The sequence below is a fragment of the Periplaneta americana genome, chromosome 13 (genome assembly GCF_040183065.1).
Source record: "Periplaneta americana isolate PAMFEO1 chromosome 13, P.americana_PAMFEO1_priV1, whole genome shotgun sequence".
Taxonomy (NCBI): Eukaryota; Metazoa; Arthropoda; class Insecta; order Blattodea; family Blattidae; genus Periplaneta; species Periplaneta americana.
In genome coordinates this window covers 101,675,199-101,701,987 of record NC_091129.1, presented here as the reverse complement: position 1 = coordinate 101,701,987, position 26,789 = coordinate 101,675,199, and the positions used below count along the sequence as shown (strand labels likewise).

At 35.9% G+C, this 26,789-nt stretch overlaps 1 long non-coding RNA gene across 1 annotated transcript; it reads right to left on the bottom strand.

Moving 5' to 3' along the window:
• Positions 1-254: 254 nt before the first annotated feature.
• Positions 255-18,584, bottom strand: LOC138711593 (uncharacterized). The gene is made up of 3 exons (XR_011335404.1): positions 18,007-18,584; positions 3,529-3,717; positions 255-336 (listed from the first exon to the last, which is right to left on the bottom strand). It is a non-coding gene; the product is annotated as an uncharacterized lncRNA (long non-coding RNA).
• Between the last annotated feature and the right edge of the window lie 8,205 nt (positions 18,585-26,789).

The following is a 26,789-nucleotide window of genomic DNA, read 5'->3' as shown; positions in this document are numbered from 1 at the left end:
GCTCTTCATATGTTTGGGACGGTGATGTTGGCAGTATTTATCCCGGCCCGTACAACTGAGCAATATAACACATACAATGAGGTGTCATTGGCCATATTTCTAGTATGACACCAAAGAAAGATCTCCTCCGCATTTATGTACCCTCTGATTTGATTCATTTGAATGCCTGATACCACTGTCACGAGAAACTTTACACCACACGCCGGTATCTCACTCTCTGTTTATTAATCAAGATCAACCCCAGCAGATCTTACCTTATAGACTACAGTGACAGACGTGGGAAGTAGAAACACGCACGGCATCCGCTTTCCATTCTTAAGACGAGATATCACTTACCTGTAACAAAAGAAAAGGAAATTAACGCGTTTAACGATCTATCTACCAATATAATGAACCAGATTCTATGAATGAAAACTTATTAAAACAATAATCTAATCATACGCTCATCTACAGTGGTTCAAGAGGAATACTAAATATTTATGGGTTAGCAATAAGGACTATTCTAGTAAAAAAGATCATATAGGCCTGAACATGTGTACAATCTTTAATAAGTAGTAGAAAGAAGTTTGAATATTTTGCATAACAAGCGTTACAAGCGGCAGAAAGAAAATACAAACGACCTAATGATTACATTGCATAGGTATCGATACATTTCCACAGATGAATGCACTTTTTCGCTCTGTTAACAATACGGGTTGCTTTTCTAAGGTCATCTTGTTATATAAGAGGGCGGCAATATTCATAATGCCAGCGACCAGTCTCTTATTTTTACTTAATTTTTGTACATTTTACATTTCATTCACCCAACACTCAAAAAATCGATAGAAGCCAGGTCTGGGGACCTTGGCGGCCAATGCACGTCACCACCACAGCCGATCCATCGTTACAGAAATGTGGTATTTAGATGATATCACCTGACGGTTAAAATGTATAGATTCCGTTATACTTAAAGAACATGTTCATCCTTGTAGCCAAGGGAACTATAAACAGCTGTTTCTTACATCCACTACGAACAGTCCTAACCTCAGACGATTTCAGAAGAGTAATACATATTATTTCTTTGTACACAGCTAATAGTAGGCCTACGTAGTTATTTGTCGTATAGTCATATCATTTGCAAAACTTCATGTGTAACATTCAAACAGCAGGATCTCCACGCCCATTGAAAACTAGACAAATGTTTATGTGTATTTTTTTTTTTTACTCAGAACTGTTCATAATAACATCCCCTAAAATATTTACTATTTCTTCTCGATTACCCTGTATGTAATCTAATATTATATACAGGGTGATTCAGAATGTTACATTGAAACTGAAGGAGTATAGTCGTGGGGTTGAAATAGGCCTATAACATATTTCGAATAGCAACTCGTAATCGTCAAAGTTAAACATCAGTCAGTACAAGTACAGTACTGTCAGTACAAGAGGAACTATACTGTGAATGTTATCATACTTTGCAAGGAGGCATTAAGTTATGTACGGAGACTTTCACTATTTTGTACACTAATACTTGAGTGTCACTTTGTTCCTCTATCACCAGATATTACCAGCGATCACGTGACCGGATATTATCTCCTACAACCACATTTGAATGGAAAAGTTACGATATTTTGCAAAAAGTTTTCCAGTACTTCTAGCAGCCATCTCGATGTAGATTCAAGAGCATGAGAAATTGTACGAGACTTTCTAAATGCCAGATAATCTGAACGTTGGTTTGGAAGAGGAGGTCCAATGTCCAGCCCGCTCCCCTGACTTGACGCCTAGCCAGGGTATTTGCAGCATCTGATGTTGGTTCGGGAGATGTCTTGGGTAAGGAAAGAGTACGCCAGAGTTTCCTGTTGACGATGTAATGCTTGCACTGAATCTGGTGGTCGCCAGTTCGTGTAACTTCAGGTGTAATATAACAATAATTGTTAAGTTCATGTACGGTAACCTTTATTATTTAAATTTTTGCACAAATAAGTTATTAATACGTATCTCTTAGTTCCTGACATTCACAAACTCATATTGACTCAGTATTACTTTCTAGAACATGATTTTTATTGTAGAATTGTTATATTCCAAGCCCTTTGTAAGCTTCTTCAATCTAGGCACATCCTTTTGAATCGTCCTGTCTCTATCAAAACCAATCTAATTAATATATGAATCTTTCTTCCTGTGCGCTACATCACCTAGATGTTTTGGACTTTCTTTGAACCAACACTAGACAAGCACGGCGGGCCTCTCTGGCTGTAAGGTCAGCACGATGAAGGGCCACCGAGGAGACGTCATAGGACAAAGGACAACATCCAATGCAGTGGAATGGAGATAAACCTGCGCCGGGAATCGAACATGAACCGGTCGGTTGGGAAACATAAACGCTATCCACTGAGCCATAGTGGAGGTCGTGTATCCAATCCAATGCAATTAATATAGCCAATGGAATATAGTATGTCCTGTCTAATGTAATTAATACAGCCAATCGAATTTAATTAATAAGTGAAATCCAATCTAATTACAGGCGATCGAATCTGATTAATACATATAATTTAATCAATTCATTCATCCATCCACCAATGTATCTATCTACCTACATACCTATCTACCCAAGTCACTGTGGTTGACCGTATTAGAAGTAACGGTTAAAGCATAGTTCAAAGTAGAGCTACGACAGTGGGCTCCATTCCCCATGTACATGATGTTTCAAAAGTCATGTTAAAAATTCATGAATGAGAAGCAAAAACGTTCCAGTAAACATGGGGCCGCAAATTAACCGTTTACGAGGAAATGTTATTTTGTGCGGGTTGGGGTCCGCTGAATACTAAGTACTAATTCCAAGAAAAGCAGTGACCATTTTATTTAATTTATCAATCAGGAGACTGTAAAATTCATAATTGAGAGGTTCAGAGCCATAGTGGGCCAAGCGCCATATATTAAAAACGAAGAAAAAAAGGGCTAAAATTAAGTGATTACCATAATTTAATGAAACATATAGCAAGTAATATAAAGTATATACATTAAAACTAAATGATATGTCAATCTTCATTAAACTATGGTATTCAGTTAGCTTTAAACCTTGTTTTCTCCGTTTTTAATAAATGGCGCTTGGCCCACTATGGCTCTGAACCCTTCAGTTTTGTCTTCAAAACTACAGAAATGGCCATAAACAAAAGAAACTTTTTGTTTGAACAACAGTAAAGTTTGTGGATAAACAAGCTACAATACAGTATGAACAAATTAATTAAATGTTTTTACAGCAGATGTTCAAAATGCTGACCATTCACTTGAATGCATCTGTCCAGTTTTTAGCGCAAAGACCCGCGAATGCGCTCGAGCAATCCTGGTGGGTCATTCTTCATGTGCTGGAAGGTATCTACAATCCGATGCAGCACTGAATCCATCTTTCGCCACGCTTGTCGTCCTCAAAATTTCCTAATCAAGATCTGCACAAAAATCATTAGGCTTATCATTCACTTTTCTTTAAGCACAGATCTTCTTTGTTTGGCTCTGAAGAAGATACTGCTTCGTTGTCTACCTCTTTTAACTCACTTGAGAGGCTGGAAATGTCATTCTCAATGACTGCTGCTTTGGTCCCTTTCTGGTCCTCATCGAACTTGTCAAGGAAAAGATTAGGTTTTTCTGCGCAAGTTTTCCTTTGTTTTAGACAGAAACAACTGCCTCTTTCATATCACTTATAGTGTATTTCTTTTCACATTTGACCATGCGATTGTCTGGTACCTGCAACATGTACAACATGCACAATATATCAGAGATGCCATGAATACACACACAAATATTTCATGCATTTAATATTTTTTTCCACCAGAGAATGTTGTTATATCATATAACAAATTTAAAGAGAAAAAAATGGCTAAGAAAATAACCTCACAATATAAGGCTGTGTTGCATAATCAGTGCATTGATAAGTTCATATTTTTCACCAAGAAGTATACAATGTCAGTACTTACCACTGAAAACAATTTGGACCACAAAACATAGCAAAAAACTCTTCTTTTTTAGCAAAGGAAATCGGATGGTGCATTCACTCACAAATTCAAACCTATGGATCTCGCAATTCTTCAAGTATTTTACAAAAAATCTGCTCACATTACTGCAAGTGCACAGTGAACAAGATTTGTGTTGTAATACAGCTTCTATCATTTATACTATATCATCAAAATTACATTTGTTGCTGGAATAATTTCGCGATAAATTTAAATTAAAATATCACGAAATTAGCCGTGTCACGAAATTAGCCGAGTTTGCCCCATAAGAGTGTGCCGGAGAATTTTAAATTACAACTTTAGTGTGCCACATGTTGAAGAAGGTTGAAAAACGCTGGTGTAACTGATAATATTGATGTATCAATGTCACGTACAAAAGAATAAATAAATAACATAATAATGTAAAGTAAACTAAGGGACTACCTCTGACTGAGGTTCTGACTGATATGTACAGCTATTATCAGACAGTACATCTCACTTGATATGTGTCAGAGGAAGAACAATTGTTCGTACGCATCTGAAGTCTGACTAGTGTAATATATGTAGCTAGTCGGTGATTTATGCAATGGAGGGGGAAAAGAACTGGCCACCATTCTCCATTATCTCTGTCCTAGTTGTCTCATAAGTGGTGCCTTGTTGGTATCATTTGTGAAGTTCAGACCTGTCTTCGGACAGTTGACTAAACAACAACAATGGGACCTGGTGATGCCCGAATGGGGCTAAGTACTCGTTCAAATAATACAATAAGTATCATTAGAGTCAGTGATTGATTGATTGTTCACTCCTTCTTAGACAGTTAATGGGGGATAAATATTAATCTATTATACCAATACAATTCTGAAGATAGTAAAATCTTTCGTCAGAATTCTGTATATGGTTTTTATTTTGAAAATTGAGGGGTGCTCTGCAATAACAAGGTATGTACACATACCTCGGTATAGTCGCCAGAATTAATGTATCAAAATAACAAATTCAGTAACGAATTTTTTAGGAATAATACATGAAACTTATACAAATATACTATCAATAATACTAATTAAAAAACGCAGATTTGCAAATGTCATTCTTTGTTAATAAAAACAATGTTACTTTTACTTACTGCCAAACATCCACTTCTTACACATACCTTGTTATTGCAGAGCACCCTTCAATTTGAGAGTTAGTTGACAAAAAAAAACTAATCGGGGAAACAAAACAACTGAACTTAACAACGACGAAGTAGATAAAAGGATTAAATTTAACGTTACAAGAAAATAAGTGAAAATAGCCTACATGAAGGTTACGAAATGGTCAGAATAAAGCTCTAACGAAGTGATAACATATACTGTATGTAATGATGACAAGGTATAGATGGCCCCAACCTCCGAGTCAGCCTGAAGCCCTAGATGAAGAAATCGCTTCCGGTCGGGCAAGTTCGTTACCAAGTTCGTGCAAGGTTTCAGACGAGGGAGTGCGAATTTAATCCCCGTTACCTTGCGGCTTGATGAACTACACAAAAGACAGAAGATAAACTTTATAACTACGATCATAATTATGAAGACGACGACGCAGTTCTCAAATAATGCGGGGCGTCCCCACGTCGCACGGCGCGCGAAGTCTGCAGCTTTAATTACTGTTAACGGTAGAAATAGCGACAGTGCGTCGGAAACACACCTTGCGGTACCGGGTTAGATCTCTAATATAAAAACAAAGATTTACAGCAGTATTATAAACATTCCACACCCGCTGCTATTAAGAAGTGGTCACAGGGATTAGACAGCCACAGAGTTGAAAACCTGGGTGGTTGAGGAATTTCCAGGTGTCCAACTTCAATAATAGGAAATAGCAAGCTTCAAGTTAGAATGAAGCCGTAGCCTTCGATGGATTAGTGGTTATCGTACTTGTAACTGGGTTCGGGGTTCAAACTCGACTGACAGTGATACATATCTTTAGCATGACTTCATTCTGATGGGGAAGTGAAGATATAATTGTTAATTAATAATTATTCAATATCTGATTTACCACAAATATAATATGATAGGACCATATATCTGCAGTGCTTGGGAAATGTGGCATAAGTCAGTTTCCACAAACATGTTTTAATGATTTATTGACAATTTACGGCACATCTGCTCGCTTGGGAAAACTGAAAAGATACATAAGTATTTCTCCCATTACAATAATTCATACAGAAGAAAATCAAATATAGCGTTCCGCCTATATACTGCGAAAATGTAGAAACGTTTTACAAAATATTATTGATATAGCAGTAGATTAATAACAATATTAGGACAGAAATAACGACACAGAAAATATAATAAAACGAAGAATCATGCTGTACAAGTGCTACAGACGCAAAGACTGAAACACTAATTATTATTATTATTATTATTATTATTATTATTACTACTGGAAAACTTGATACGGTTCTTACATTATCGTGATAGTGTTCTCCGTTTATAATAATTACATATACATCCAATAACATCTATCAGATGTGGCAAAAACAAAATTATTCCTGTGTGGGGGGGGGGAAAAAAAAAAAAAAAAAAAAAAAACAAAAAAAAAAAACAAAAAAAAAAACATTTACCTACAACATGTATGTTACATTTTAAAGCAAGTTTTGTAGTTGTACTACGGAGAGGTTAGTTGACATTATTAACATGGTGGAAGAAAAAGAAATAACTTTTTTCTGTCAGCCACCGCAGGGGTTGTGTGAACGGTTACTCTACCAACACGTGACCAGTATTCATGTTTAATTCTCCTTTGTGTGTATGTATGTATGTATGGATGTATGTATGTTTGTATGTATGTATGTGTAATTTTCCTCAGTGTTGTATAGTTATAATTTACTTCGAATTTGTTATTCTTGCAATTTATAATATTGGTTCACTTACCGCTTACATATTCATTGAATGTAACTTCTAGCCTTACATTATTTTGTAATTATTATTTAGTATGTTTTCATTAATTTACTCAACTTGTGCTTGTATGACTGTATAATTTTTTATTAGTGTTCTTTAAATATTAGTAAAATTGTATCAGCTTCTTTTGTTTCTGGCTAAGTGGAAGAGAAGGCCTGATGGCCTTAACTTCGCCAGAATAAATATATTATTATTATTATTATTATTATTATTATTATTATTATTATTATTATTATTACGGAAAGTTATAGAGTACAATAGTCTGAGGAAAAAGGAGACTAGTGTAGTCAATTCTACCGCTTATTACTCTAATGCAGCCGTGGCGAGAACGTGACTCGCGAGACATTGTGGGTCGCAGTGATAGCTGTGCATTTCGCTTGCTTCTAACCTCCGCCAACCCCCAAGCTCTCACTCACTGTAGTCAAACTCCGTTCCATTTGTATTTGTCTCTGACCTGCGAGTGGCATATGTCTCTCTCGAAACCATGTACGAAAGTTCCAACTAGGATGGGAGGACGCATTTTTTTGCTGTCAATATGATGAGAATATTAAATGCATGATTTGTTCATTAAGTATTAAGAGGAAAACCGTTGTATAACATAAAACGGCATTATACTACATGTTACTGATAAAACATTAAAGGGTTAAGTGTTACTGCTGTTATCATCATCATCATCATCATCATCATCATCATCATCATCATCATGTATGTCGACTCTTTTTCAGCAGATGTACAAATAATGCGGTTAGCTCTTCAATTTGAACTCACTTATTTACTATGTGATGTCAAATGAAAGCTAGATGTAAGGACTTGAAAAATGTTGAACTTTCAAATCTTTGTCAAAAAATAAATATCCGAAGCTTCGTTCTTTCGCTTGCTCTGTTGAAGCCATGTTCGCTACAACTTAAGTTTGTGAAAAATTATTTTCAACAGTTAAAATAGTAAAAACCAAATTTAGATAACGACTGACAGACAAATACCTTCGTGATCAATTACGACTGGCAGTAAGTGACATAATTCCTGATTTTGAAACTTTGTCGCAGAGACATTCTTAAGACAGTTAATTTTAGGTTGTGATATTGTTCATATCTTTCTTCGTTACACGTACTAAACATTAGTTTGTAGCCTTGTACTGTATAAAATTATATTTAAGTGATTGACGTAAGAAAAATGAAAATCCGTTAATAAGTCTGTCAGTCGCTTCACTTCCCCTTCGGGTGTCCGCCTCCCTCCATAGGTGCTATGCACGTTGCAGGTTACACAGTGGCTTGGCACACGATTACATTTTCGCCACCGCTGCTCTAATGTAAACTGACCTTAAGTCAAGGCATTTTAAGACGCGATATCCTGTCAACAGACCAGCAATTTGTAGGACAACGGCGCACCACTTTACGACACAGACCGCTGCGTAGCAGTGAGGTAGCCTCCCCGTAAAAGGACGCACTATAAATTCTGAATCCCCGTTATTTGTGTGGACTACCTCTCTACATACTGTACATCCAGCTTAATTAATGTTTTTGTCCTTGAGCAATATTCATACTTATGAGGGACCTGTTCTTTCAGAATTATCTGGGAGCTACCAGGCCTCTAAGAAGTGTGCTACCGTAATATCAACTGTCAGCTAGGCAGAACGGAATTAAAGAATTTTTATTACGTCTGTTGATTTCTTTTGTGAGCGTAAGCTTCGGTAATATATTAAAGTGTTAAGTAATTTCAAATGCCAAGATATTTCTTCCTCTGTTTAAAGCCACTTTACGGCTCTTTAAACCCGGGCTTATGGGTTTACGTATCGTGGTCTCATGCCTTTGACCTTTCACCATTGTTTCCTTGGGCGGATAACACCGGCAAGACCGTTAATCGATCCTATAAGAGAGTGGCTCCAAGTCTTTACTGTGCCCCCGTAAAATGTCTTCCGAACTACAAATGGAGCTGTGAAGTTGGTTGAATAAATTCCAGTGATAGTAAAATGCATAAAATTCCAACTATGAGATAGCAATTGCTATACACGGATAAATGAGATTATAAAAGCACTGAACACAATAAAATATAGAATTCCCAATGCGAGAGAATTTGTATGTATTTATTCACACTGAAAATGGATAGGCTATATACCCGGTGGCAGTGGTAACTAATTACACTCAATAATGACAATTAATAATAAACGTAACTAATAAAAAACAATAATAGTAATAATAATAATAATAATAATAATAATAATAATAATAATAATAATAATAATAAGTAGCATCCTAAATTAAATGAAGCATGGTCACTAAAAAAAACACTGAAAGTAAATCTAATTTGTATCTTAACCCTAAATTCGAACTAAGACCCACGAGTGTAACAGGTTCATATCTGCATAGGTATCTTTCGGCACTACACTTATTTCGCTGTCAACTCACTCACTGCACTTATTCTACCTGATTTCACTAACACTTCTAAACATTTCAGTGTTCAAATACATTGCACAGCCACTTCACTGACACCAACACACTTCACTTACACAATAGACTTCACTGACTCAACACACTTCCTCACTGATAGTACACTTCAAATAACAAGATATCAATTACACCATTTAAGTAGTGTGTATAATATACTACCGTCTATTAGTAAAGTCCTTAAGCCTATTTTTAAATACATTTTTGGTTATTGGTAAAGCCTTTAGTAAGTCTGCAGGTAAAGCATTCCAGTCCCCGATAGTACGATTGGGAAAAGAAAACTTTCCATGTCCGTTCTCTGTCTTCTTTCCCTCAATTTATATGAGTGGTCGTTCCTTGAAGATTAATTTGACGGCTGCAACCTATCTTTTATTTCCCTACAGGCAGGCTCACCTCTGTAGGTTTTGAACATTGCGCATAATCGAATTCGCGTTCTCTGGTCCGTGAGTGTGTCCCATTTTAATGGTGAATTATTACGACAACACTTGAGAGCCCGTATTACGAAAAATACGGCATGGCCTTAACTCTGCCAGTAAAAATAAATTAATTAAGTAAATGAACAATAATTTAAATCGTAGGGAAAAGCATCGTAGTATCAGTCTCTATCACTATAATGTATTGTAAACAACCTATGAGGTCTAGTTTTGAATCATGGATAACACTTCAATTGAAGGTTCAGAGTCATAGTGGGTCAAACGCCATTTATTGAAAACGGAGAAAGAAAGAGTTAAAGTTAAGTGAATACCGTAGTTTAATGAAGAGTGACATATCATTTAGTTTGAATGTGTATAATTTATATTACTTGCTATGTGTTTCCATTGAATTACGGTGATTTTTACTACATCATACTACTTTTCACCAAAAAAACGGTTCGAAAGGACGTCTTTGAACCAATCATGGCTCCTTATCGTACAATTTTATCACGTCCCTAGCATTAATTTTACAGTTTAATTTTATCGCTTCCCTAGCATTTGTTTGTTTTTATCACTATCCTAGTATTTGTTTCTCTGTCTGCCAACATTTCAAACTGCACTGGTCTGAACATCAAAAAACAGAAAATTACAAACCACTCCAGTCGATTCACAGCAGTTTCAAATATGACTCTCATTGGCATTCTAGAACAAGAATTAATAAAGATCACTGGTCATAGCTATGCCTCTTCCCTGAAATCCTATTTACAAATAAATAATGAGCACCATTCGGAAATCCTGAATAAGTTGAGGAATACACCATGTACATCAACGAGTTCCACTTCTTTTACGCACACGTCCAATATAACATCAACTGAACCACCACCAACCACTAAAACATTCAAATTTGAAAATTTTCATCATCCTTAATTAAAAGTTTTCTTGTTTATTTCATCATCCCTAATTAAAACTTTTCTAATACGAGTACTTGTATATATTATTTAGGTTATGTTATAGCTTCTGCTATATGATATTATGGATAGTCGCGTATCAGAGATTGTTTAATACTAAGATTTATTGAAAATCATCTGTCAAGTGACGTTGATTACTGGGATCCGGATAATTGAAGTGGAATGCAACTGTTTTAATAAAAATGAAACTCAATCAACAAAGCCTTCTTGACTAGTAACAGTCCACAAAGTTCAATTAAGATTCCATAGCTGGCACAAATGATAATAAGAAAACAGCTAATTATAACACACTACTGTCATGTAGCGTAACACTTGTAATGTTGAGATGTTACGATAATACATTTGAAGACAGCTGTATTTTCGTAAGTCAATTAATATTTTATTGTATTGGAGTATTTCGTTACTTCTAATCTTTATATACTTTCTTCTAATAGTCAATTAAATCCCACTCGAGTTTAGATTTTCTCTAGATAAATCAAAACCTCTAGTGAGATTACTGTTGATAACTTCATTTTAACCCTTGTTTTCTACGGTTTTAGTAAATAGCGCTTGGCCCACTATGATTCTGAACCCTTCAACTGCAACACAAACAAAATGCAAGTATTCCCTGACAGTAGCTGTGACACACGCGCCAAATATCACGTCACGTCTAAAAGTCTATGAACAGCTAACCTTATTTCCGTACGCCCTGGGTCAGTAATAATAAATAACACGTTTGCTTTCGTTTCGAGCTCATAGCTATAAATACAAGAATTCTACTGATCCGCTTCCTTTACAGCCGTCGTTGGAAGTTTTTGGATAGGAGAAATGAATTATTCGGTGGGCCTGTGGAATAAGGCCCGTGGATTTAGGAAATAAAATGTGTCCGTTGTTCTACCTGCAAATTCTGCGTGGACGATAACTGGTCCAAAAATTGTATCTGGAACCGTCTGTGAGTGTACAGGATTTTTTTTATTTGCTGTAAATCTATGACACGGCCTTCCAGCTATACTTTTCTGCTGTTGGAGGTCATTTAAAATCCTTTGCCATCGGCTGGATTTGAAACGGCGCACTTCGGATCCACCGATTATCATTGCAACCGCGAAACCACTGAGGACTATTCTTTGGACAGATTGATTCTCGCGAAGAACAAATTGCACTATGTGGCAAATGTACTTACCGACACATCGGCAACACTGAGCAGAACGAGGTGTGACAATGAAGACCACGTATCTTTGTATGCAACGCTGTGAGTCAATCAAATAACAGGAAATCTCCGTGATGTATTGGGGAACAATTGGCCGGTAGTCGGAGCGCATTCAATTACAAAGCCTGGGGGCTGTTGGCTTCAATTAAGCCCACATCAATTGATAGGCGAGCGGTGCACTTGGACTGTGCCCATCAATTAGATCCACTGTTTCTCTCGCCAGAGGATTCCCATAATAACTGAAATATAATACCGCATTCATATATGTAAACAGTATGCAGCTCGATGGCCCTCGGCTGGAGCATTGTCTGCCCACTTCCAACTTGGAGCAGCGGTACACACAGCAATTCAGTGTTACCTGTAAAACGTACTTATCATGACGATATATACAGTGAAACCTCTCATTTACGGATATCGTAGGGACGTAACAATCTGTTCGCATCTGGGAGGTGTCCTTAATTGGGAGGGAGGCTCCCCAATCTAAGAGTAAATTTATAATATGCATTATGTACCCCTTCTCGCTTTGAATGAAATGTATTACTGTAGTTTAGTTCTAAATATAGTCTACTGTACTACAGTAAATTCTTTGCAACTTTAAACTACAGTAGATAAGACCGAAAAAGGAAAATGCAATATTGTGCAAGGCAATTTTATTCTAGGTCTACAGTTATGCAGTACTCTAATTTACTGTTTTCAACTTAACCTTTACGTTCAGGTGCCATGTCTCTCGAAACGGAACAACTGATTGAAGTGAAGAGAATAATCCTATTAACCCTATCAAGTGTCGAATACAATTTCACGATCGCGGAAACCTGGACCCATCAGACAGGTAAAATTTTATGACTTTGTTTATCCACCCGCTTCCAGCTAACAAGGGGTAGCTGGTTATGCTAGTGCTAGCCTACAAGACCCTTATTGTCTTCTTCCATGTTAAAGAATTTCTGTACAGTTCTCAAAACTAAATTGTCCATTTTAGTAACGCGTCTTGAAATCCAAGTTCTGTCCGTAGTCAGGAGGTAAAGCAAGCTTTAGGACTGTGAAACACCTGTCCGTGTCCGTGTTTGAGAGTGTCCGTAAACGAGAGTTAAATTCATCATTATTTCTATATTATTTCAGTTGGGACATAAAAATCTGTCCGTATATGAGGAGTGTCCGTATCTTGGGGGTGTCCGTAAGGAGAGGTTTCACTGTATTTATCGTTAAGCATTTACTTCCAGTGAGATGGTATTTCACAAATTTTGTATACAGTGCCATCCCACCTTATCACATACAAATTTTATGCAAGTCATAACTTAGGCCTACTTCATTCTCTCTCCCACTCATGTTCTCTTTAAATGTATCTTTGTCAACTCTCGTTCACCAACCTAGCTATTATTTCCCCACTTCTCCACTACTGTCCCCCGCACTTATAACACCACCCCTCACTTCACTTCACTTGCTATTGATATCCTTGTCCCCCACTACTATCTACTCTTCTTTTTATTTTCTCCCACTACTTCCCCATTACACCGATTCCTTAAATCATAATGTTTCTTTTTATTATTCACCTTTTTCCCTTCATCACTGGTCCCTGCATCCGTTCCATTTTTCTTCGCTTACGCACAACGACCATGGAAAAGGTATGAAACGAAATCTTGGAGAGTTTTTCTATTCATTGAGTTTTATATTAAGGGATTAGGTACAGCTTCTTCTTCTTCTTCTTCTTCTTCTTCTTCTTTGGTTCTACAGCCGGGTTAAAGCCTGACCGCCCCAACGATGCTTTTCCATGTCCTTCGACCTAACACCTTTGTTTTCCATCCTCCAACACCTGCTGCCATTATATCCTTCTCCACTTCATCCAGCCATCTTAGCTGAGGTCTCCCTACTTTTCTGGTGCCAAAAGGTATAGCGAGAGTCAATTTCTTGCAAGGATCATTTTCATCCTTCCTACAGATATGGCCCAGCCACCTGACTCTCCTAGCTTTAATTTCTCTGCAAACTTCTGGTTCTTTAAACATTTGGTATAATTCATAGTTATATCTTTTCCTTCAACTGCCCTCATCATTTACTGGTCCGTATATCGTCCTCAGAACCTTTCTCTCAAATATACTCAGCCTTCAATTATTGTCGACACTGCCAACTGCTCAGATTTCAGATCCATAAAGCAAGACGGGTCTTATTAATGTTTTATATAATTTGCACTTAGTCTTGAGGCTGATATCATGTGATCTTAACTGTTTCTGGAGTCCATGATAGCATCTATTTGCTGTGAGGAGTCTATGTTGGATTTCTGCACTCACATTATTATCTGAGGTAACTAGTGAACATAGCTACTTAAATTAGGTACAGCTTACAGCAGTAAAATTTTGGAAATATTCAACATTTTTTTCTTCCATTACTATATCTTGTACAATAATGAAAATTGTTATGTATAAAACACTGTCCTTCTGCTGTATGAAAAAAATGTTTACGATTTTTAAAAAATTATTTGCATTTTTTGTTAATTCATTTCACTGTGCAGTGATTAAGCATTTCCCACATAACTCAAAAATTATCCAACGTTCTGTGATGAAATATTTGTGTGTATTTATGCATGTTACATCTACAATATGATGCAAGATCACTTCTCTACATTTGATAGATTGTCTGATAAAAAATAAATTAATTTAAAAAATGGTCAGGTATCAGTACTTTCTTCTAACACAAAATGAAACAAATATTATTTATTAATGAATGTAGCTGAAAGAATTGATATTGTAAACATGAGTTGCAGTAATAAAATAAAAGAGAGAGAACATGAAAAAAATTAACAAGTTTATGAGTTATGAGAGAAACGCTTCATCACAGTGAACTGCCACCATTTTGAATTTGTATATATATATATATATATATATATATATATAATTTTTTTAAATTGTAAAAATATTTTTTTCATATAGCACAAGGGCAGTGTTTTAAATATACCAATTTTCATTATTGTACAAGATACAGTAAAGGAGGAAAAAAATTTTTGAATATTACCAAACATTTTACTGCTGTAAGCTGTACCTAATCCCTTAAGGAATTATAATATACGGTTGTGAAATTATAAGCTATTATTTCTGTATACTCTTAGTGTGGACACGGTGTATTGTGATGATTTTCTCCGCTCCATCCATCCTTCATCATATGGCAATGCAGAATTCCTGCACAAAAATATCATACTTACTTCAGTACATGATAATAAATTTGTTTATGCTTTCATAGAAAAATTACAGCCAAAGATTGATTTTTTTGTATCATAATAGCCCTATTTGACCCTAATGTAAAAAGTAAGAAACTAGTTGTAACGGGAAGAAAAAAGAACGCATAATTCGTGATACGTACAGTGAGGAAAAATATTATAATCATAATCGCACCCTAGTGACAAGAAAATGACTACCATGAGATATTACAAGACACGATAACACAGAATTCCACGCACTGCAATAACTGTCTCTGATATTCGAAATAATTTCCTCTCTTTACGGGCAATAAGTTCAGAGATAGAAACAGGGACTAGTTACGACACGTAAATAAAATTCTTGTGCTAATAAACAAGTTTAGTAAAGCCTACTGAACTTGGAGTTGGTCCAAACTTTAACCTAGTTCTGATAAATAAACCGGCGAAAAGTTTACGCTAGTGAAACGTGTTATTTATAATCATGTGTATAAAAGGAGGAAAAGCTCCTGGTGGGATGGTTCTCGAAAGATTTATCTCCGCCGCGTACACTAGGCTACGCCAGAGCGTTTTAAAACCTTCCTATGGGAGAGGAACTGTTGTTTCCTGTCGCCCGCCGTTCAGAACCTTCCTAACTCCAGATTTGTAGTCCTCGGCGCACTTGGCATTCACTAAATATTTCAGGAGCTCGCCTCAAGGAAATTCATACACAGAGTAGCCTACTTCTACAGAAAAAGATTCATGCGCAAGGAGAGTAGACATATAGCTGCGAACCCTCGTATGCAGCTACTTAAGAGTGCATTCCTGTTTGTTTTCAAATGTCTGAAGTGCCTTTTTGTAAAAGGATATAATCATCTAGGGCCGTATTCACAGACATTCTTAGCGCGGGCTTCCGGTGGATGATCAGCGAACTAACGTTTTTCGTATTCATAAACCAGTGTTAGCGATATGATATGATTTGAGTTCTGTACTAGTAACCAGTGGATAGCCGGGGCTAGTTTAGCACGCTCGTAGCGCGTGCTGCGAAATGTCTATGAATACCACCCCTAATTATTAGATTGATGCATAACTCATGCCTTTTTTTTTATTAAATCCAATATTATTTCTTTTACATGCCGTATTTACTTCTTCTATATTAGACCCTGCTTTTTTAATGCAAAAAAGTATGGAGTTCCTATTAGAGATGAACAACGAGCGAGAGTGCAAGACTAATAGCGCCCGCAAAGGCGAAAACCCGCACGACAGTATTGCCTGTCGTTGACTGCTTGTACGAAAACGTTCAAAACATCGGGACTTCGGGAGTGATCAACTCTCGAACATCAAGCAGCCTTGAATCGTCACAGTTGTTTATACCAGACTGAACTTTTATCTGTTTTGGCAACTGTTAAATATGTATAAACAATCAAGTAGCCTATTTGAAACACCATCTCTACCTTTCAGTGTAGTAAACCGTTCCTCAATCTTTATTTAATTACTAGGCTGTTATTAAAAGGCTAGCAAATTTCTTTCGTATGCTTGAGATCAAGTATACAATTTCAAGTAAAAAAAACCGCTTTATTTAACGCTGTGTTTTATGTTTTTTAGAAATTCAAATTTATTTGAGATTTTTTTATTTATATAACCATATAATATCTGATAGTACAACCAGAACATTTTGATAACTGTGATCCTGTTTTGTCTTTTTGTATCCATTAAACATCTCTAATGTTATTTATTTCAATTATGTATGTTATTCAAAGTTACGGAATCTTTCCACGTCGACCAAATGCTATTTCGAGAATGATGAGCGAGACTCGGAAGCGCACAAGAGTTGCGAGACGAGACTCGAAAGACAAGTGCAACGAACACAGCGAGCGAGAGCGGCAGTTAGTTTTGTTCACCTCTAGTTTCTATGTTCACGTAGGTAAGGGTCATTCAATTGTGACAAATATTTAGTTGTGACTAAAATACTTAAGATTATAGGCAGTTGAACAATCTAAGACATAACCCTCTAGTTACCTAATTGTTGATCCATAATTATGAAATCCATATCTTTTGTCTAAGAAAAGAGGGAGAGGGAAGACTAAATGTCACGGGTGTGATAAGCAACTGACAGAATACTTAAACAAATACAAACTTCTCGACTTTTATCAATCAGGTTTCAGGGTCGGACATAACACAAGTACAGCATTACTTAAAATCACGGAAGATCTACGCGAGGCCTGGGACAAACGTAAATTGACAATAATGACTTTACTTGACTTCAGCAAAGCCTTCGATTCTGTAGACATTGACTTGTTAATATGTAAACTCAGAAGACTACACCTAGAAGAGCACGTTGTCCTGTGGTTTGCCTCTTACCTTAATGGCCTCCAACAAAGTGTGATAGCTGGAAATCGTTCTTCCTCTTGGCAGGCCGTGACGTCAGGGATCCCACAGGGATCAGTTCTTGGCCCTTTACTATTTACAATTTATATCAACGACATATCAGAATCTCTAAAGTACTGCCGACACCATCTCTATGCAGACGACCTTCAAATATACATAAAATTCCACACTGACGAAATAAATAATGTAATAACTAAAATTAATGACGATCTGGACTCAATCTGGACATGGACACAGAAATTCCGACTTAAACTAAATCCAGAAAAATCACAGTCAATCATTGTGGGTCATTCACGTTTGTTAAGCACTATTACCATACCAAATTTGTCCCCGATTAAAATACACGGCACCGAAATTCCGTTCAGTGAATCAGTAAAGAATCTAGGTATTTATATGGATAAAAATTTAAATTGGAACATTCAAGTTGCAGAAACCTGCAAAAAAGTATTCTCATTAATCCACTCGTTTAGACGATTGAAGAATTTTCTACCCTTTTCCATGAAAAAAATGTTAGTGCAAACACTCGTGATGCCCCACTTCGATTACTGTGATATTCTGCTTACTGACCTAAGCGTTACTTCGGCGCAGAGACTACAACGTGTTCATAATATGTGCGTCCGTTTCGTCTGCAATATTCGCCGGGCTGATCACGTAACACCATCCCTCGAAATGTTGTCCTGGCTCCGTCTAGAAGATCGTAGGAAAATCCACTGTCTTTCCCTTCTCTTTCACATATTGCATTTCTCCACTCCTGTCTATCTTGCGTCTCGTTTTCAAAATTTATCCAACCATCATAACCTAGACACACGATCACAACACTCCTCAATATTATCCATTCCCTCCCACCGAACATCCTCATATTCATCTTCTTTCACTGTGGCTGTTCCTCGACTTTGGAATTCCCTACCGAGTAATGTCAGGGACTGTCAGACATCAAACCAATTTAAGAATAGGCTAACGAAATATTTTTCTAACAATTCTTATTAACAATAATAGCTGTTTCAAGTTTCTCAATGTTTAATTGTTATATATATCACATATAAATATCTAAATTATCTCATTATTATTATTACTATTATCATTATTATTATTACTATTATTACTATTATTATTATTATAATTATTATTATAACTATTTCTTACCAATGTTTATCATTGTCACACTATCATTACTTATCCAATTTTCATTATTTCTTTCATGTTGTTTTATGATCTAGATATTAATGTAATAACTATGTAAGCAAATGTATTTAATTAGAATTAGAGTCTGGCTGGGCGGAAGAGAAGGCCTACTGGCCTTAGCTCTGCCAGATTAAATAAATAAATAATAATAAAATTTTCCATTGGCATTTCGCATTCATGTAGTTCATTCAGTAACTCTGCTAATAGGTAAGTTTTGAAAAAGTAGGACTTTTTTTCTGTATCTGTAAGATTTTTAGAACAAGATTACCCTTTTTAAACTTGGATTTACGTTTGATCAAGGACATACGGAATATTTATAACATGTTACAGGTGTGACAAAATAGCTAAAATATGAAATTTCAATGTATTATTATTATTATTATTATTATTATTTTCTCCAAACATCTGAAAATACAACTAATTAAAAATATAAAGGGAAACAAATGCAATCACAAAGTTTTACTTACTTACTGGCTTTTAAAGAACCCGGAGGCTCAATGCCGCCCTCATATAAGCCCGCCATCGGTCCCTATCCTGAGCAAGATTAATCCAGTCTCTACCATCATATCCCACTTCCCTCAAATCCATTTTAATATTATCTTCCCATCTACGTCTCGGCTTTCCCAAAGGTATTTTTCCCTCCGGCCTCCCAACTAACACTCTATATGCATTTCTGGATTCGCCCATACATGCTACAAGCCCTGCCCATCTCAAACGTCCGGATTTAATGTTCCTACTTATGTCAGGTGAAGAATACAACGCGTGCAATCACAAAGTTTTTTTATTTATTTTTATTTTATTGGGTTATTTTACGACGCTGTATCAACATCTCAGGTTACTTAGCGTCTGAATGAGATGAAGGTGATAATGCCGGTGAAATGAGTCCAGGGTCCAGCACCGAAACTTACCCAGCATTTGTTCGTATTGGGTTGAGGGAAAACCCCGGAAAAACCTCAACCAGGTTAACTTGTTCCGACCGGGATTCGAACCCGGGCCACCTGGTTTCGCGGCCAGACGCGCTGACCGTTACTCCACAGGTGTGGACTCACAAAGTTTTACAGTTTCATTTTACTGTGAAAATGAATCACTTAAAAAAAATATTCACGCTCATTTATAATTCTTGGATGTTTTACCCTTTTTTTTAACTACGCAGAAGTTTTCCCCTTCTTTGGCAAGATCCATGAACTCCCACTATAGCCAACATATGAAACAAAACCACGATTGAAATTATCAATAAATTAACGAAGTTCAACTGTGGTGTTTATAACACGTAGATTTTCATTTTAGAATGCTATATATCCATATCTCCTGGACATTGTTGCGTATTTTAACATACAGCAATAGACTTTTTATGAAAAATATTTTTTTTTTCCGATACAAGAGCAGCTGACATAGAATGACACATATACAAAAGGGCAACAGAAAATACAATTTTTAAAGTTCGATAACAGTAGGTCTAAATATAGAAATTAATTTAAAATGTCAAATAGAGCTACAGTATATTTAACAACAGGACGTTTCCATTGTTTCTAGTTTATATCAACCATTGAAACACTTCTCTTTCAACTTCCTTACTTTCCTGATTTTGCACTACGAAATATTTCAGATTTTTTTCATGAAGTTGTAGCGGGAAGTTTTTTCTTTTTGATTTCTCCAGTACCGAATCAAATAGGTTCACCGCTGTGGAGTAACGTCTAGCATATCTAACTGTGAAACAAACGGTCCCGGGTTAAAATCCTGGATAGGACAAGTTGCCTGGTTGAGGTTTTTTTCCAGGGGTTTTCCTTAAGTCATTAAGAATTAATGCTGGATGACTTTCGGCGTTGGTCCCTGGACTCATTTCGCGGCATTATTACCTTTATCTCATTCAGACACAAGATAACCATAACATTTTATAAAGCGTCCTAAAATAGACAATAAAAAATCATATTGGGTTGCGCTGAAAATTTACGACCAGCAACTTTGACTCAATTTTCTACACGAAGTCAATCACATTCAATATAAATAACACAGAATAACTTGCTAGTTTGTTACCCATTTTTACATTCATACCTGACACTGATCTCTTTCTCTCAAAGACTGACTTCGGAAGTAGCTACAATTTGCGGTAACCGATACCATCAGTATAAGAAGAAGGGAAAGTTGTCTATGTGCTGTGACAATGGGAGATCTAACGGAATAGAGCACGGTAGGTAGTTTGAGGATAATCAGACAAAGAGAAATGTTATTCCTCTTTGTCAATAGAGACAATAGGTGAAGTAACGTGACAACGGGACAGAGGATGGTTTCAGAAGCGGGTTTTAATTTGCAAACTTTCCATGAGTATTTGTGATTGATAATTCACACTATATACAGTATGTCGAAGGGCTCTAATATGCAGATATACAGGCTGGAAGTGAAACAACCCTGCAGATTTTCATAGTGAATAGCTCATGTTGTATGTAACAAAAAAGTGTAATACCATATTGGTGGAAAGTCCATAGTTTTCTCAGAAACAAAAAAGTTTTTTTTTTTCAAATGTTTAACACATTATTATTTAGTAACTACTGCGAGTAGGGTCATGATTCTTGTTCATATAGATCGAAGATCTAATAAATAATAATTTATCACTCTGACGTATTTCAACAGTGTGGGCAGTTTTTGTGTTTATTTAATTTAAAAATCACTAATTTGAATTCACTGACCGATGCGACCCGCTTGCAACATTGTAGCCAAAAAGGGAGATGAGAGGTAGTTCGCAAAGGCAGACAGACTTAAGTTCGTTAATCTCTTATCTGTATTGAGAAAAGAGACGTCAATGTTGCCACGCTGCTGAAATTATCAACTCAATTTTCTAATTAACTGTAAATTTAATCACAAAACGTAATATAGATCTTCTATTCATTTAAGTGTACCTTATAGTCTCTTTCAATCTGTAGGGTTATTTCACTTCCACCCTGTGTATTTTACTCTTAAAGTAGAAGAGGGTCTTATATGCGAGGAGGTCCAATAAGCGAAAAAATGCAGTAGATAATATATGTAAACATATTAATAATGTACGAGATGATTCAAATGTTTCTTTTTAATGTTAAGTGGTGCAAAAATGGCTATTTGAAACAGAAAATATAAGTAGGCTAACTTTTTTGTTTAAATACGGTATCGTAATAGAAATCACATCATAGTATTAGTTTCAAATTACACGTTTATTAGGTTGATGGATAATTCGTAGTGATTTTATTAAATCCAAAATTATGTATTTTATATAATATATTCTCCTTCATTGTTTATGACAGACTCCCAACGTTCTAGCAATTTTTCGATTACACGTCTGAAGAAATCAGATGGTTTGGAGCTGAAGAAATAATCAAGCCAATTTTGAGGAGCAGCTTCGTTATTAAAAGAGATTTCCCTCATATTGTTGGCCAGAGAGTGAAGAAGATGAAAATCTGATGCGGCAAGACCAGGAGATATGATGGATGTGAAATAATTTCCCAATGGAACTCTTGGTTAGCAATATGCGGAATGGTATTATCATGCTGCAAATCACTTTATGCAGTCGGAATAGGAGTTACAAGGAGAACAGGGGTTGAAGAAGTAGGATTATAGATTTGAGAAGTAGAATACTAGAGTTTCAGTGGTATAGTGAGGATCAGGTAAGAACAGTTCCTGAACAGGAAATATTGCCGTGTTGTCAGTGTTGCCAACTGTTACCAGATATCACACGATCCTACGTACTGAATGACATTTACTTACCGTACTTTACCTTTATGTTGGAAGGTTATTCTAAATAATTCAATAATCAGTAACATATTTTCGTAGGCAAACTATACGAGAAAGGGATCAACATGTCAGGTATTTTGTCTGGGAATATGAAATTCATTGGTTTGACTAAACAATTGATTCACGAGACCTAACCTAAAAATGTATTTTGTTTGACCACATGATATTATTAGTACTAGCTCCGAAAACTTACCTGACTATAGTCTTGAATTATAACCACAACGCAACACAAAAAATAACTATTATGTATTAATATTAATACTGGTATTAATTAATTATTAGTATGTTCAAATTTCACTAGCTTCAAATAACCGGCTCAGAAATCTAGTACAATTTTAATTTCATGGAACTCCAGTACCGACAACATTTGTCTCACCTGCCAACATACTAGTTACAAAATCGCTACCATTTGTAGTATTTTTCAGCATTGAAATTCGAAACGAAGTTGGCAAAAGAAAATTCAACCTGCAAACTAGAAAATATGTAGTAATGGGGGGAAAATGGTTAGGTTTCATTCTTAGGGTATGAAGTAAGCTGACCCAGACTATAGCTGGAGGAACAGAGGCTGAAAAAATAGACGCTGGATTAAGTATCAATACATGTTACAGGGGAGGAGTAGAGATTAGTGGACTAGGGGTTAAAATATGAAGTGGCTAATGGTTGAACACAGTAGTAGTAAAATGTTGGAATATATATAGAAGTTAGATATATGAGAATGCTGTTGGTGGAGTAGAAGGAGTACAACAGTTTTTTATTCAACGGTACTGAACGTGTCAGACAAATTATGCATGAAGACATGTAACATTCTGCAGGTCGTGTAATTAAAAACTAAGGGCTCTATAAGATATTTTAAGTGATTAGCCAGCTTTTATGTCTCACCGGAGCTTCGGAATTTTTAATTCTTTGCAGTGAGTGCCATGTCCTGTTCGGAATTCCAAGCGTGATGGATGATCACACCGGAGACAATGACAGGTTGTACAACTGGTTTTATTCGAGCAGGAAGTTTTGGGACTGTGAGCAGAAATACAGACGGCGAGACGGCACAAAGCAGTGCGCTCAATTCAATTTTAATAACAATTTTAAAGCTCAATCAGCCAATCTTTCTGCCTGGGAAAAGAACAGAGAGATATATACAAAAAAAAAAAAAAAAAAAAATTACAAGGTAGATCTATATTATTTTGTCCTGAGAATTTCCACTGTCCTTTTCATTTTCTTTAACATGTTACTACATTCATAATCATCCTTCAAGTATTGGATCCTATCGTCTTCCTCAAAACTTAGAGAACAAGCAAGCAAGAATTCCGGAATTTAGGAACAGTAATACAGACTGGAGTGAATCTGTAATACATAAACAAAGTACATTTGTGGGTGAAAATGATGATGACAATAATAATAATAATAATAATAATAATAATAATAATAATAATAATAATAATAATAATAATAATAATAATAATAAGGCAATATTCTATTTAATTTAATTTACAAAACTTACCACCAGAATGGCTTGCCTAAAATGACAAACTATTTAGAATGAAAAATCCGTTAATAATTAATTAACTTATCAATCATAAAAGTTTTGTTGTAGCCTACAAACGTTTTCGCTCGCATCATCAGTCCTATATCTGCGTGAACATGCTGACAAACGACATGAAATTGGACTATACACACGACACGAAAATTACACCATATGTCGTAGGTTTAGTTTGTGTAATGTGGTATTCATATAAAGGTTTCTTAAAACATGATTATATGTTGAAATATTAAACACATGCTACATAATTAAAGACTAAGAACATTAAAATGTATTTTTGTACACTTAACACGTGAAGTTGTGTCTTATATCACAAAATTTAACTGTTTGAGAAATGTACATAGCTTAAAATATGACTCAAGACAATTATATATAATTTGAACAATAAATTAAAATGTCACAATTGGGAATATTACATGATAGTTACATAGTGTTACTGACTAAATTATGCTGAACATGTAATATCAGAAGAAGTGTCCGTAGTATTAACCATGGTATTATCACGTTAGACGCAGCAGAACAATATCTTTAAAACGACAAAGTATACCTAATAAAATATAATAATTTTAAATAGTAAAATAAGTATATAAAGATGAATTTAAAGTAAAATAACAAAAGTTATCTCTGGAGGTTCTGGCTGATATATACAGCTATTATCAGACAGTACATCTCTTGACGATATGTGCGAGAGGAAGACAAATTGTTTGTATACATCTGAAGTCTCATTAGTGTAATATGTATCTATTCAGCGACTTATGCAATGAAGGTGGAAAGGAACTGGCCACACTACTCCATTATCTCCTGGCCTAATTCTCTCATGAGTTATGTCAAGTTGGTATGTATCAATTGTGGAGTCCTGATCTGTCTTCGGACAGTTGACTAAACAACGTAACAAAAGTATAAATAATAATTGAAATTATGTGCTCTTGTTATATGAATAATATTTAAAAATTTGAATAAATAACTTAAAGGCCATAAAGGCAATTTATTTAGAGATTGTTTTCGTTAAATCAAATTGAATCGATACAGACTTCAACGTAAATAGGGACCTAGATACTCGATACGGATGCAAGTATTATCTTGTATCCATACAGATACCAACTTGAATGGGGCTTGATACTAACTACAGATCTAGCATGCAAGTATTTGTATCGATACAGATACCAACATGAATGGGGACTTGATACTAAATACAGATCTCGGATGCAAGTATTTGTATCGATACAGATACCAACTTGAATAGGACCTTGATACTAAATACAGATCTAGGATGCAAATATTTGTATCGATACAGATACCAACTTGAATAGGACCTTGATACTAAATAAGACCTAGGATGCAAGTATTTGTATCGATACAGATACCAACTTGAATTGGACCTTGATATTAAATACAGATCTAGGATGCAAGTATTTGTATCGATACAGATACCAACTTGAATAGGACCTTGATACTAAATAAGATCTAGGATGCAAATATTTGTATCGATACGGATACCAACTTGAATAGGACCTTGATACTAAATAAGATCTAGGATGCAAATATTTGTATCGCTACAGATACCAACTTGAATGGGGACTTGATACTAAATACAGATCTAGGATGCAAGTATTTGTATCGATACAGATACCAACTTGAATGGGACCTTGATACTAAATACAGATCTAGGATGCAAGTATTTGTATCGATACAGATACCAACTTGAATGGGACCTTGATACTAAATATTGCCGGCCCGGATGGCTCAAGCGGTAGGGGCACGGCATGTCTCTATTGCTTGGTCCGAAGGGTACTGGGTTCGAGTCCCGCCTCGGGCATGGGTGTTGTGTTTGTAATAGTGTAAGTAAAACAAAAAAAGGAATCAAATGAAAACGAAAACAGAAAACAGAGATAACTTTGGTAAACGGCCTCTGGCCGGTTTAAAAAAAAATACTGATCCAGGATGCAAGTATTTCTATCGATACAGATATCAACTTGAATGGGACCTTGATACTAAATACAGATCTAGGATGCAAATATTTGTATCGATTCAGATATCAACTTGAATGGGACCTTGATACTAAATACAGATCTAGGATGCAAATATTTGTATCGATACAGATACCAACTTGAATGGGGAGTTGATACTAAATACGGATCTCGGATGCAAGTATTTGTATCGACACAGATACCAACTTGAATAGGACCTTGATACTAAATAAGATCTAGGATGCAAATATTTGTATCGATACAGATACCAACTTGAATAGGACCTTGATACTAAATAAGATCTAGGATGCAAATATTTGTGTCGCTACAGATACCAACTTGAATGGGGACTTGATACTAAATACAGATCTCGGATGCAAGTATTTGTATCGACACAGATACCAACTTGAATGAGGCCTTAATACTAAATACGGATCTAAGATGCAAGTATTTGTATCGATACAGATACCAACTTGAATGGGATCTTGATACTAAATAAGATCTAGGATGCAAGTATTTGTATCGATACAGATACCAACTTGAATGGGACCTTGATACTAAATATTGCCGGCCCGGATGGCTCAAGCGGTAGGGGCACGGCATGTCTCTATCGCTAGGTCCGAAGGGTACTGTGTTAGAGTCCCGCCTCGGGCATGGGTGTTGTGTTTGTAATAGTGTAAGTAAAACAAAAAAAGGAATCAAATGAAAACGAAAACAGAAAACAGAGATAACTTTGGTAAACGGCCTCTGGCCGGTTTAAAAAAAAAATACTGATCTAGGATGCAAGTATTTGTATCGATACAGATATCAACTTGAATGGGACCTTGATACTAAATACAGATCTAGGATGCAAGTATTTGTATCGATACAGATATCAACTTGAATGGGACCTTGATACTAAACACAGA